Consider the following 11,482-nt stretch of genomic DNA (forward strand, 5'->3'; position numbering starts at 1 on the left):
AAAATTAAATTTGCTTGCAAAAAGTTCGCTATTTTCCCGGTCACACATGAGAATTTCATACTACGCATGATGAATAACGTCGTGGCAGATTGCGATGGGGAAACGCATGCTCTCGAAAATTGCACCGCCTCTCCGGGGGCCACATTTTGTCATCTAGCATCCGGGAGTTCATGCGCCAGAGAGCTTTACGTAGGCGGGATAGCGAATTGCGAAATCCAACCAAGCAATTTAGTCGCTATCACTTTCGTAGATGACGGAATTCTCATCGTAAATGACAGGCCAGCGAAAGTGCAAGTGGACAACGGCACCGAAATCTGGGTACATGGCATGCATCTCATCACCTTCATCGACCGCGCTGCGGTGAACGGAACTTTATTCATTAACCATAACAACGTGCAGAATAAGGTCCCAGGTACTGCTAACACCCCCTTACTAAATATCACGGCCAGCCGGGATATCCTCAGTCTTCCGTACCTTCACCGACTGAGTGAAAGTAACCTGGAGGAGATCCAGAAATTCAAAGAGGTACCGGTAGCAAAGCCGTATACCAGATAATATACATCGTGGGAGTGGTATGTGTTTTGCTCATTGGCATCGGTCTTCCGTTTTGGCGAATCACCAGCGCCAGAAAGTCTGCGCTACAGTTAAGAGAAGTGATCGCAGAAATAGGGTCGGCCGAGGGCGGCCTTGGTCTTAAAGGGGGAGTAGTTAAGCGGAGTCAGCGAACGGTTGACCTGAATATGACTCCGACCACAATTGCTGAATAAGCATTGGGCCGGATGTCGTTGCATAGCCGGCAGACACACCATATTTACGTGGCCGCTATGAACGAGGAAATAATTTAAGAATCATATTCGGTTAGCTTTAAGCCCTAAGAATTGTATCGCATGTTTTTAGTTCTGAAATAAACGTCGTTAGCTCAACACGTCAGTACTCCGGCACCAAGTCATCAGCGTAAAACATAATTGCCAAACGGGCAATAAATAAATATCACTTAATCAATACACTCAAAAGACTCATAATTAAGTCGTCAGCGTAAAACATAATTGCCAAACGTGCAACAAATAAATATCACTTAATCAATACACTCAAGAAAGACTCATAATTTATATATTAAATATATTTATGCTTTACATTAGTAATATAATTTAAAGTCTGATTAAAAAAAATTTATAAATTGATCAGCGTTTATAAATCGGTTTTAACCAGGCAAAGTTATTTGATTAAATGTTACTAATATAATCTTACATAATCAATTTTAACTCATTCAACGCGATAACCATTTCATTTTTAATAGGTTTTTGCGTTTGCATGTCCAAGTCAACAAGTTTCACGTTTCTTATGCGACACATGATGCAATCGCATTTTATGGGTGTTAACAATATAATAACAACAATACTGCAATAAATAATTAAATAAATTAATATATGGTTGAACAAAACTGACAAGTGCGGTTTTCCCCTTTTGTATGCTATTGAGGAATTTACCTACTAATGATGCTTGCTCGTAGTTCAACGATCGGTGAAGGAAGCGGGGCATAAGGTCGATTCATCTGTTTATTCATGTGCCGCACCAGCTCTTAGATTTAAACAAAACCATTGCCACAATTTCTGCAGAGTGTACAGGAGATTCGTGAGGTTAATAATTTAATCATGACTTACTCGTACTCATTTGTCTGGACGCCAATATGGAATTAATTTAGCTGGACGCTCAGACGCATCTATTTTTACCACAAATATGTAACCACAAATATGTAACTAAAACATTTACTATGTTCGTCATCACCTTAGGTCGCTGCTGCACTTTGCGTGGCTGTCGTACACAATCCAGCAGAGCTTCTGTAATCCTGCGTGACGTGGTCATCTCCAAAGTGTAAGTGAGAAAATGATGTGTTTTTGTAAATAAGCCGATTGATACTTACTTACGGGTATCCCAGCACAGAAGTGTATCATCTGATCGTGTCGGGTGTTGACATTTCATTCAAGAGTTTTGGCCTATTAAAGAAGCTAAACTTTTATTTTTGGAAAATTATAATAATAATACCATATGTATGTCCCTTAATGCGCGTGCTAAAACAATGCGTACGCATATATGTATATATGATCACTCTTTACATTGATTATCACACATAAAGAGTATTCATACATATAAACGGGCATTTCATCATTTGCATTTCCATGTTCATATTTTTGTTTATTTAATTAAAAGCGAATAAAATTGCCTCAATTTGCATCAATTAATATAACTAATGATTTTTCATTTAAAAACGTTGTTGAGCCATTAAGGACAGCGCATTCGAAAATATTTGTTCGTGTTAATACTGAAACTGAAAAAATTTATCTAAAATGCTTTGCGAGCTTTTTTGGGAACTCAACGAAGTTGACGACTAATATTTCTTCTCCGCTATTGGCATTTCGCAGAGACCTTCCAGCTCGTCTTCATACTGTAATAAAAAAATGTTTTAATATGTTCTTTTTTTTTAAACGAATTCAAAACAAATAAGAGGTTTTAGTCTGGAGCTCCCGAACAGGGAATACCCTGAACCTCTTATTCCAACACCAAATAAATCAACTAAAAAAAGTTGTCTTGGCAGGGTTTGAACTCGCAACTGACCGCATTACTTGCTGTCGACTCTACTAAACAGCCACACAGCAAAAAAAAGAAAGAAATTTCCCCGGTAGGGCTCGAACTCGCGACAGACCGCACCACTTGCTATGCCTCTACTCAGCAGCCACACCAATAATTACCTACTTATGATAAAAAAAGAAATTAAAAATCATTACAGAAAAAAGTCGCAATTACCATGCTGTTAAAATGCAAAGCAGACGAGTATGAATGTGTGTGTGTACATGTATATAGAAATTCTGAAAGCTGCTGCCCCATTCAATTGCGCAGTTGCATATAACTGTTTTTTTTTTTCCTAATCGATCTTTATGAAATTTTCTACTGTATATCTTATTGTACCATAGAATATTTGTGTATTCTGAAAAAGTCAATTGCATTCAAATTGTGGCTTAAATTGGTGTGTAATAAAAGTTGGGTTATTAACTTGATTTACAGCTCTAGGATGGTAGCGGGGAGGTGGCGATAGGTATGAAATGAAAGATACTTGAAATATCTATAATATTCTAGAAGCAACATATCATCTTTGGTGGCTCTAGCTCTTATTATTTGCCCAATTTGCGAAAAAAAAACAGGATGTGGATATCGATTTTTGTCGATTGCTTGGAAACGGAATTAGTTATCGATCATCGGAAAAAAACTCGATCTGCGCGGGAACTAGGAGCACCTATATCTAAAAAATTTCAAGTCTCTAGCTCTTATAGGTTCTGAGATCCTTGCGTTCATACATACGGACGGACGGACGGATGGACAGGCGGACATGGCTAGATCGACTCGGCTATTAGTGCTGATCAAGAATATATATACTTTATGGGGTCGGAGATACTTCCTTCTGCCTGTTACATACATTTGGATTTTGCACAAATACAATATACCCTTATACCCATTTTGAATGGGTTCAGGGTATAAAAACAGTGGTAATCTTAAATTTATTTTTTATAGCCTCTGTCCACTGAACACATTTCTTACACTTTTCTGGAACTGTGACATTTTTGCAAATTGTGTGAAATGCTGCCTTTGCATTTCCCCATAAGAAAACACATTTCACACATCTTTCAAAAAAGGAACATTATTAAAAAATGTGTAAATTCGCCCCGAACATTTGCCGTTGTGTAAAGTATCACGACCATAAACCATATATCAACGGAGGCAAGCGGCATCGAGTACTACCATGAACCGCATTGTTGATAGCGAACTCTACCCTAATCATTAATTTGTGCCAGCCTGCTTGAAATTGGTTCCGACAATTTTCCCATCATAGGTGTTACCACCCGGCTAACACGCTCAACTTGGACATTAACTTGTGGTGCTCCCGTCGCTACTTTAATATGTTCTATGTCCCACGATCTGATATTATAATTTTCGGGTAGCTGTAATATTCAAAATATTTATTAAACGCATTTACTGGAAAAAGCTTTACAAAATTTTTAAAAGTATGGAACTCTACACTAGGTTTGGGTATGCTATGAAGTGTCTTATTATGTATGGTTTTTGGAACAGAATGCAATATGCATGGCAAACAGTTTCGGATAAATTTCTCTACTTTACTCCGCAAAGCAGGGAACCAATAAGATTTTTTTAAATTATTAAAACACTTGTCTGCTGCTAAATGGCCAAATTTTTCATGCGCTAGGCGGATCAGCTGGCCTTCCATACTTGCTCGAGCATATAATCACAAGCCACTGCTTTCAATTTTATATACGACGCGATCTATTAATTCAAAGCCTAGTACATCACTTTTGTGTTAAGTGTTTTTTGGTTATTGAAATGGAATGCATTTTTTTCAAATCTATATAATGCACTTAGCCTATGGATTCATGTATATACTTATGCTATTATTGGTAAACAGCTACAGAGAGAGGGAGAGTGAGTAGCTTGCATATGCCTGTGTTAGTGAGCATATATGTTGCTCATTGAATGCGCTCAGACGGAACGTGGGAAGTGCAGCGTAAACATAGAGGCTAGTAACCTGCGCTGCGTAATATGGGAAAGAGCCAATATATAAAGTGGCTCTGGGCTTGTTTAATGTATAATTGTGATTGTATGTGACAAGGTACCACATAGTTTATATAGGGTGTTCTAGTAAGGCATATACACACTACACCTCCCCTTTTAGAAAAAAACGTAGTATAATGTAGTTATTTTTAATTTATTGTATATTTTTCTTTTTAAAGTGATAAAGATTAAAACAAAAAAAAATTTGTTTATAAATAAGTATATATTTTGTGTTTTGTTTTGGCTGATCATGCAATTTAGTATTTTTATACCCTTGCAGAGGGTATTATAATTTTGTCGTGAAATGTGTAACGCATAGAAGGAGACATCTCAGACATCTCCTAAAGTATATATATTCTTAATCAGCATCAACAGCCGAGTCGATATAGCCATGTCCGTCTGTCCGTCTGTCTGTTTCTATGCGAACTAGTCCCTCAGTTTTAAAGCTATCTTAATGAAACTTTGCAGAACTCCCTCTTTCTGTTGCACGCAGCACATATGTGAAAACCAGCTGGATCGGACCACTATATCATATAGCTGCCATAGGAACGATCGGTCGAAAATTAAGCTGTATGAAAAAACATTTTGTTTATCAAGATATCTTGACCATAATCGGCATTTACTATTTTCCCGGTACTTCTTAGATAGGGGCAAAGCACTATGAGCATTATCAAAAGGTTGGGTCTGCAAGGGTATTAGATCTTTGATGTGCCAAAGATAGCCCTTCTTTCGTTCTATTAATTTTTAGGTATTTGCACAAGTCATTGATGATTGAATTCTTATTTTCTGTTCCCATATGCGTGATGAACGTCTCCATTGGACCGTACTTCAGAATAAAAGCTTCAAAAATGTTTATTTGGGATCAGAATGGCAATTAGATATTTTGTTAGGTAGGTGTCTTAGTGTGCTTTGTTGTTTTAGCTTTTTAAAATTTCGGACAATTACGCACGTACCTTTCCAATAGTAATGTCATTTTATTTTTGCTACCGGTTTTGAAAAGCCTCTGTAACCATCTGATCATAGAATGTAGACATTATTGCTTCTTTTTCTTTATTTATTTGGGTTACCGGCCTGAGTAGTGCTACTCTTAAGTTGTTAAAATATATATTGCCCATATTATTGAAAGTATCTATTAAAGTGTTTTCAAAGATCTCTCGCTCGGTACCACTTAAAGTTGGCTGATTCCCAATATACCGGCTTCTTTTTCAAGCCATTGGAAAAATTGACCTAAATCGATAGTTCCATTAGCATAAAGGTCCCTAATCTAAATTCTTGCAACAACCTTTTTACCATGTTTTAAATACATAGCATATTAGTTATGTGTAAGGTTACTATTTTTAGCATATCGTCGTTTTTAATGACGTCGTATACATGGGACTCAGAAGCCTTTATCAAGATTTTGCCTTGGCAAAATTTTTTGTTCATTTCCTGCGCAGGATTTATTTTGTCTTCTTTGTTGTCTTGTAGTGACTTTAAAGACATTTGCGTTAGTACTTTTTAATTTTTTGATGGTTATTCTTCATAACGCAACTGCCATAAAATGATCTTTTCGCTTAAGGTATTCTACAGTGAACTCAAACTCTTCTAAATCTAGTCTCCTTCTCGTTAATTTTGAACTTGGATTTACCATTGAAAACAGATATGTCAATAGTCTCTGGTCTGCTTTAATTGTGAAATGTTGACCATATATGTATGGTCGAAAATGCGTTATTGCCTAGTGGATACCAACTGTTGTTCGGAGGTACTTATATTGCTTTCTCCTTTTGTAAATAAACGAGAAGCATATGCAACAGGCAATTGTTTATCTCCATACGTTTGAGTCAAAACTGCTCCGCAAGCTAGTTTACTGGCATCTGTTATGATGCAAAATTCTTTGCCAAGATCTGAGTATTTTAGTAAAGTGGGCTTAATTTTTTTAAATTTTCTAAAGCTTTTTGGCATTCATCGGACCACTCAAACTTTACAGTCTTTTTACATAATCTTGTAATGTGAAGTGAATAATCTGCAAAGTTTTTTATAAAACGTCTGTAATAATTGCAAAATGCAACGAATCTTCTAGCGCTATCAGCGTACATAGGGACTTGATATTTTTCAATGACACCATATTTTTTGTCATCTGGAAAAATACCTTGATCAGTACATATATGATCTAGAAAAGTCACTTCTCTGGATGTAATTTAAGGTTGTGTTGCCTACACAAGTCAAAAACTTTTGTTAAGTTTTCGATCATGTGGTTTTCGGAACAACCGATGACGATCAAGTCATCCATGTACAAGAAAGCTTGTGAAGGTTCTAATCCGGAAAAAGCGATGGTCATCATTTTTTGAAAAGAATTAGGCACTATTTTTAGACCATATGCTAATCGTGTAAAACGATAGGAGCCATTTTTCGTTGGAAAAGACATTATATTTATATAATTTTCTTCTAATTATATTTAGTGAAAACCGGACATTAAATCTAAGCATGAGAAATATTTTGCTCTGCCTAGTTGGTCAAGAATATCATCAAATCTTGGGAGTGGAAATTTGTCAAACAAGAGTTTTATGTAAATTTGACGATAGTCTATAACTAATCGTTATCTCTTGGTATCGGAACCAGGTAATCCCTTTTTTTGGGACAAGAAATATAGGGCTGTTATATTCCGATACAGACGGTTCTACAATTTTATCCGAGATAAGTTTTTGGTTTGATTATTAACTTCCTCTTTATGAGTATGAGGAGTTCTGTAGTTCTTAATGTAAACTGGCTCAGTATCTTTTAGTCTTAGTTTTTGTTAATAAAAATTATTGGTTATTTTGGATTCGGTTCGAGTCCAAATATGTCTGTATACTCGGTGCAGAGATCTTTTAGTTGTGTTTTGAATAATGGGGGAATGGTCTTTTTTATTTTTTTCATCACTATTTGTTAGCGATCTTTGATGATTGCATGGACTGTTTCATAGTCACTTAGCTTTTGTACTTTAATATCGTTAAGATTTACTATATTTAATGAATTTGTTGTATTTAAATTTCGAACAAATGTTTGTTGATTGTTGGAAATAGTATTTCCAATGAATATTCCCTTATCAATTTCTTGATTTGGAATGAAAATATTGTTTTCTGTCAAAACAATATTGATTTGACGGACTACTTCAGAACGAGCTGGAAGTATTGTGGCATCAGTATCACAAGTGTGAGTTGTTGGTAGTTCTATTGGATATTTTAAATTATTTGGCCGAAGTATTAGAGAATCACATGTTTGTGTGAAATCAAACTGGCAATTATACTTTTTAAAGAAGTCTATACCAATATTGCCATCTCTGGGTATTGGGAAATCGTGTCCGACTATGTGAAAGTCGTGAGGAATGACATATTTTCCGGTGGATAATTTTACGTATGCTAAGCCTTTAGAAAAAACTGAGCCTTCCCCGATGCCAGATATATGAGTTGATATGTTTAAATTAATGTTTTTAAATGTATAAACATGTTCTTTTGATAGTGATATGCCTGCACCAGTATCTAACAATAGGGTAAATGCATTACCTGTTTTTTCGTTATTTATCTTAATGAAGATACTCACTTTTTTTTGTTTATTTTTTTATATATTGTTTATTTTCAGATCTGGTATCCTGTTACTCTATTTAAGTACGATACTGAGGTTTTTATTGACTGTGCGTACTTTGGTGTGTCTTGTTGCATATCTTAAGGGTTTTGTTGGTTTTCCGAGTTAGTCTGAGTAACTCGGACATTATTGTTGTGGCCTCGATTCGAGTTGCCACGGCCTTTAGAGTTTCCTCTATTTTGGCCTTCTGCCCTATTATAATTTATGTTATAACTTTGGTTATTGTTTCTGGGACCGTTGTTCTGATAATTACCTCTGCCTGGCCTGTTGCTTCCGTATAAATGTTGACAAATTTTGAAATGGCATCATTTGTGGTTTGGATTTGTCCTTCCCTTCTTCCTATCCTTGACTTCGGCACGCATCACGGACTATTCTCAGTCCAAATACATTCCCATTGTCGATGGCCGTGTCCTAGTATGGGAAGAATACGCCTACGTTAAACATTCAGCGAATCTCTCAGAATACATGCGTAGAGTAGAAGAAACGGTCCAATTGAATGTCATGTTCCCACAGTCGCAAATGAAAAAGCTTCTGAGCGTGGATGCAGATCACCTCCGAGATTTGCTAGAGGCGTTGGGCGCGCACCACACAGTGGCCAGGAGCTAAGACTTCTTAGGTTCCATGTTGAAGGTTGTGGCAGGCACACCGGATGCCGGCGATTTAGAAAAAACTCGGTTCATTGAGGCACAATTAATTAATTCAAACAATAAGCAAATAGAAATTAACACAAGAATCCAGGTACAAATTAATCAACTTACTTCTACAGTCAGTCAGATTCTCGGAACAGCTAAGGACACTCAAGCCGATACTGGCCATTTATATGAGACATTACTAGCCAGGAATCGAATGTTAATGATGGAGTTGCAAAATCTAATGCTGGCAACACCTCTTGCAAAGGTTAACATTGTTAGCCCAAACATTCTCGATCATTCAGATTTGGCATCAGTTTGGCTGGAGGAACCCACTCCCATAGGGGATCTTATGTCCGTTGCGTCCGTGAAAGTTTTACAGTCCGTTAACATCCTTTAGTTTATTATTAAATTTCCGAAAATTAAATTTGCTTGCAAAAAGTTCGCTATTTTCCCGGTCACACATGAGAATTTCATACTACGCATGATGAATAACGTCGTGGCAGATTGCGATGGGGAAACGCATGCTCTCGAAAATTGCACCGCCTCTCCGGGGGCCACATTTTGTCATCTAGCATCCGGGAGTTCATGCGCCAGAGAGCTTTACGTAGGCGGGATAGCGAATTGCGAAATCCAACCAAGCAATTTAGTCGCTATCACTTTCGTAGATGACGGAATTCTCATCGTAAATGACAGGCCAGCGAAAGTGCAAGTGGACAACGGCACCGAAATCTGGGTACATGGCACGCATCTCATCACCTTCATCGACCGCGCTGCGGTGAACGGAACTTTATTCATTAACCATAACAACGTGCAGAATAAGGTCCCAGGTACTGCTAACACCCCCTTACTAAATATCACGGCCAGCCGGGATATCCTCAGTCTTCCGTACCTTCACCGACTGAGTGAAAGTAACCTGGAGGAGATCCAGAAATTCAAAGAGGTACCGGTAGCAAAGCCGTATACCAGATAATATACATCGTGGGAGTGGTATGTGTTTTGCTCATTGGCATCGGTCTTCCGTTTTGGCGAATCACCAGCGCCAGAAAGTCTGCGCTACAGTTAAGAGAAGTGATCGCAGAAATAGGGTCGGCCGAGGGCGGCCTTGGTCTTAAAGGGGGAGTAGTTAAGCGGAGTCAGCGAACGGTTGACCTGAATATGACTCCGACCACAATTGCTGAATAAGCATTGGGCCGGATGTCGTTGCATAGCCGGCAGACACACCATATTTACGTGGCCGCTATGAACGAGGAAATAATTTAAGAATCATATTCGGTTAGCTTTAAGCCCTAAGAATTGTATCGCATGTTTTTAGTTCTGAAATAAACGTCGTTAGCTCAACACGTCAGTACTCCGGCACCAAGTCATCAGCGTAAAACATAATTGCCAAACGGGCAATAAATAAATATCACTTAATCAATACACTCAAAAGACTCATAATTAAGTCGTCAGCGTAAAACATAATTGCCAAACGTGCAACAAATAAATATCACTTAATCAATACACTCAAGAAAGACTCATAATTTATATATTAAATATATTTATGCTTTACATTAGTAATATAATTTAAAGTCTGATTAAAAAAAATTTATAAATTGATCAGCGTTTATAAATCGGTTTTAACCAGGCAAAGTTATTTGATTAAATGTTACTAATATAATCTTACATAATCAATTTTAACTCATTCAACACGATAACCATTTCATTTTTAATAGGTTTTTGCGTTTGCATGTCCAAGTCAACAAGTTTCACGTTTCTTATGCGACACATGATGCAATCGCATTTTATGGGTGTTAACAATATAATAACAACAATACTGCAATAAATAATTAAATAAATTAATATATGGTTGAACAAAACTGACAAGTGCGGTTTTCCCCTTTTGTATCCTATTGAGGAATTTACTTACTAATGATGCTTTCTCGTAGTTCAACGATCGGTGAAGGACGCGGGGCATAAGGTCGATTCATCTGTTTATTCATGTGCCGCACCAGCTCTTAGATTTAAACAAAACCATTGCCACAATTTCTGCAGAGTGTACAGGAGATTCGTGAGGTTAATAATTTAATCATGACTTACTCGTACTCATTTGTCTGGACGCCAATATGGAATTAATTTAGCTGGACGCTCAGACGCATCTATTTTTACCACAAATATGTAACCACAAATATGTAACTAAAACATTTACTATGTTCGTCATCACCTTAGGTCGCTGCTGCACTTTGCGTGGCTGTCGTACACAATCCAGCAGAGCTTCTGTAATCCTGCGTGACGTGGTCATCTCCAAAGTGTAAGTGAGAAAATGATGTGTTTTTGTAAATAAGCCGATTGATACTTACTTACGGGTATCCCAGCACAGAAGTGTATCATCTGATCGTGTCGGGTGTTGACATTTCATTCAAGAGTTTTGGCTATTAAAGAAGGTAAACTTTTATTTTTGGAAAATTATAATAATAATACCATATGTATGTCCCTTAATGCGCGTGCTAAAACAATGCGCACGCATATATGTATATATGATCACTCTTTACATTGATTATCACACATAAAGAGTATTCATACATATAAACGGGCATTTCATCATTTGCATTTCCATGTTCATATTTTTGTTTATTTAATTAAAAGCGAATAAAATT

At 37.0% G+C, this 11,482-nt stretch overlaps 1 protein-coding gene across 43 annotated transcripts in view; it reads right to left on the bottom strand.

Moving 5' to 3' along the window:
* Window positions 1–1,166: 1,166 nt before the first annotated feature.
* The window catches only part of Ranbp16 (Ran-binding protein 16), a 230,827-nt gene continuing 220,511 nt past the window's right edge, over window positions 1,167–11,482 (bottom strand). For 27 of the 43 annotated variants that reach the window (XR_011417223.1, XR_011417219.1, XR_011417222.1 and 24 more), the window contains 4 exons: window positions 11,186–11,257; window positions 10,756–11,127; window positions 1,488–10,662; window positions 1,167–1,398 (listed from right to left, as the gene is read on the bottom strand). The gene's annotated coding sequence lies outside the window, so the exon portion shown is untranslated. Of the gene's footprint in view, window positions 1,399–1,487; window positions 10,663–10,755; window positions 11,258–11,482 lie in introns of all 43 variants that reach the window. The other 16 variants (XR_011417215.1, XR_011417200.1, XR_011417208.1 and 13 more) reach the window with 15 other exon arrangements.

This window comes from Drosophila virilis, unplaced genomic scaffold, assembly GCF_030788295.1.
Source record: "Drosophila virilis strain 15010-1051.87 unplaced genomic scaffold, Dvir_AGI_RSII-ME tig00001479, whole genome shotgun sequence".
NCBI lineage: Eukaryota > Metazoa > Arthropoda > Insecta > Diptera > Drosophilidae > Drosophila > Drosophila virilis.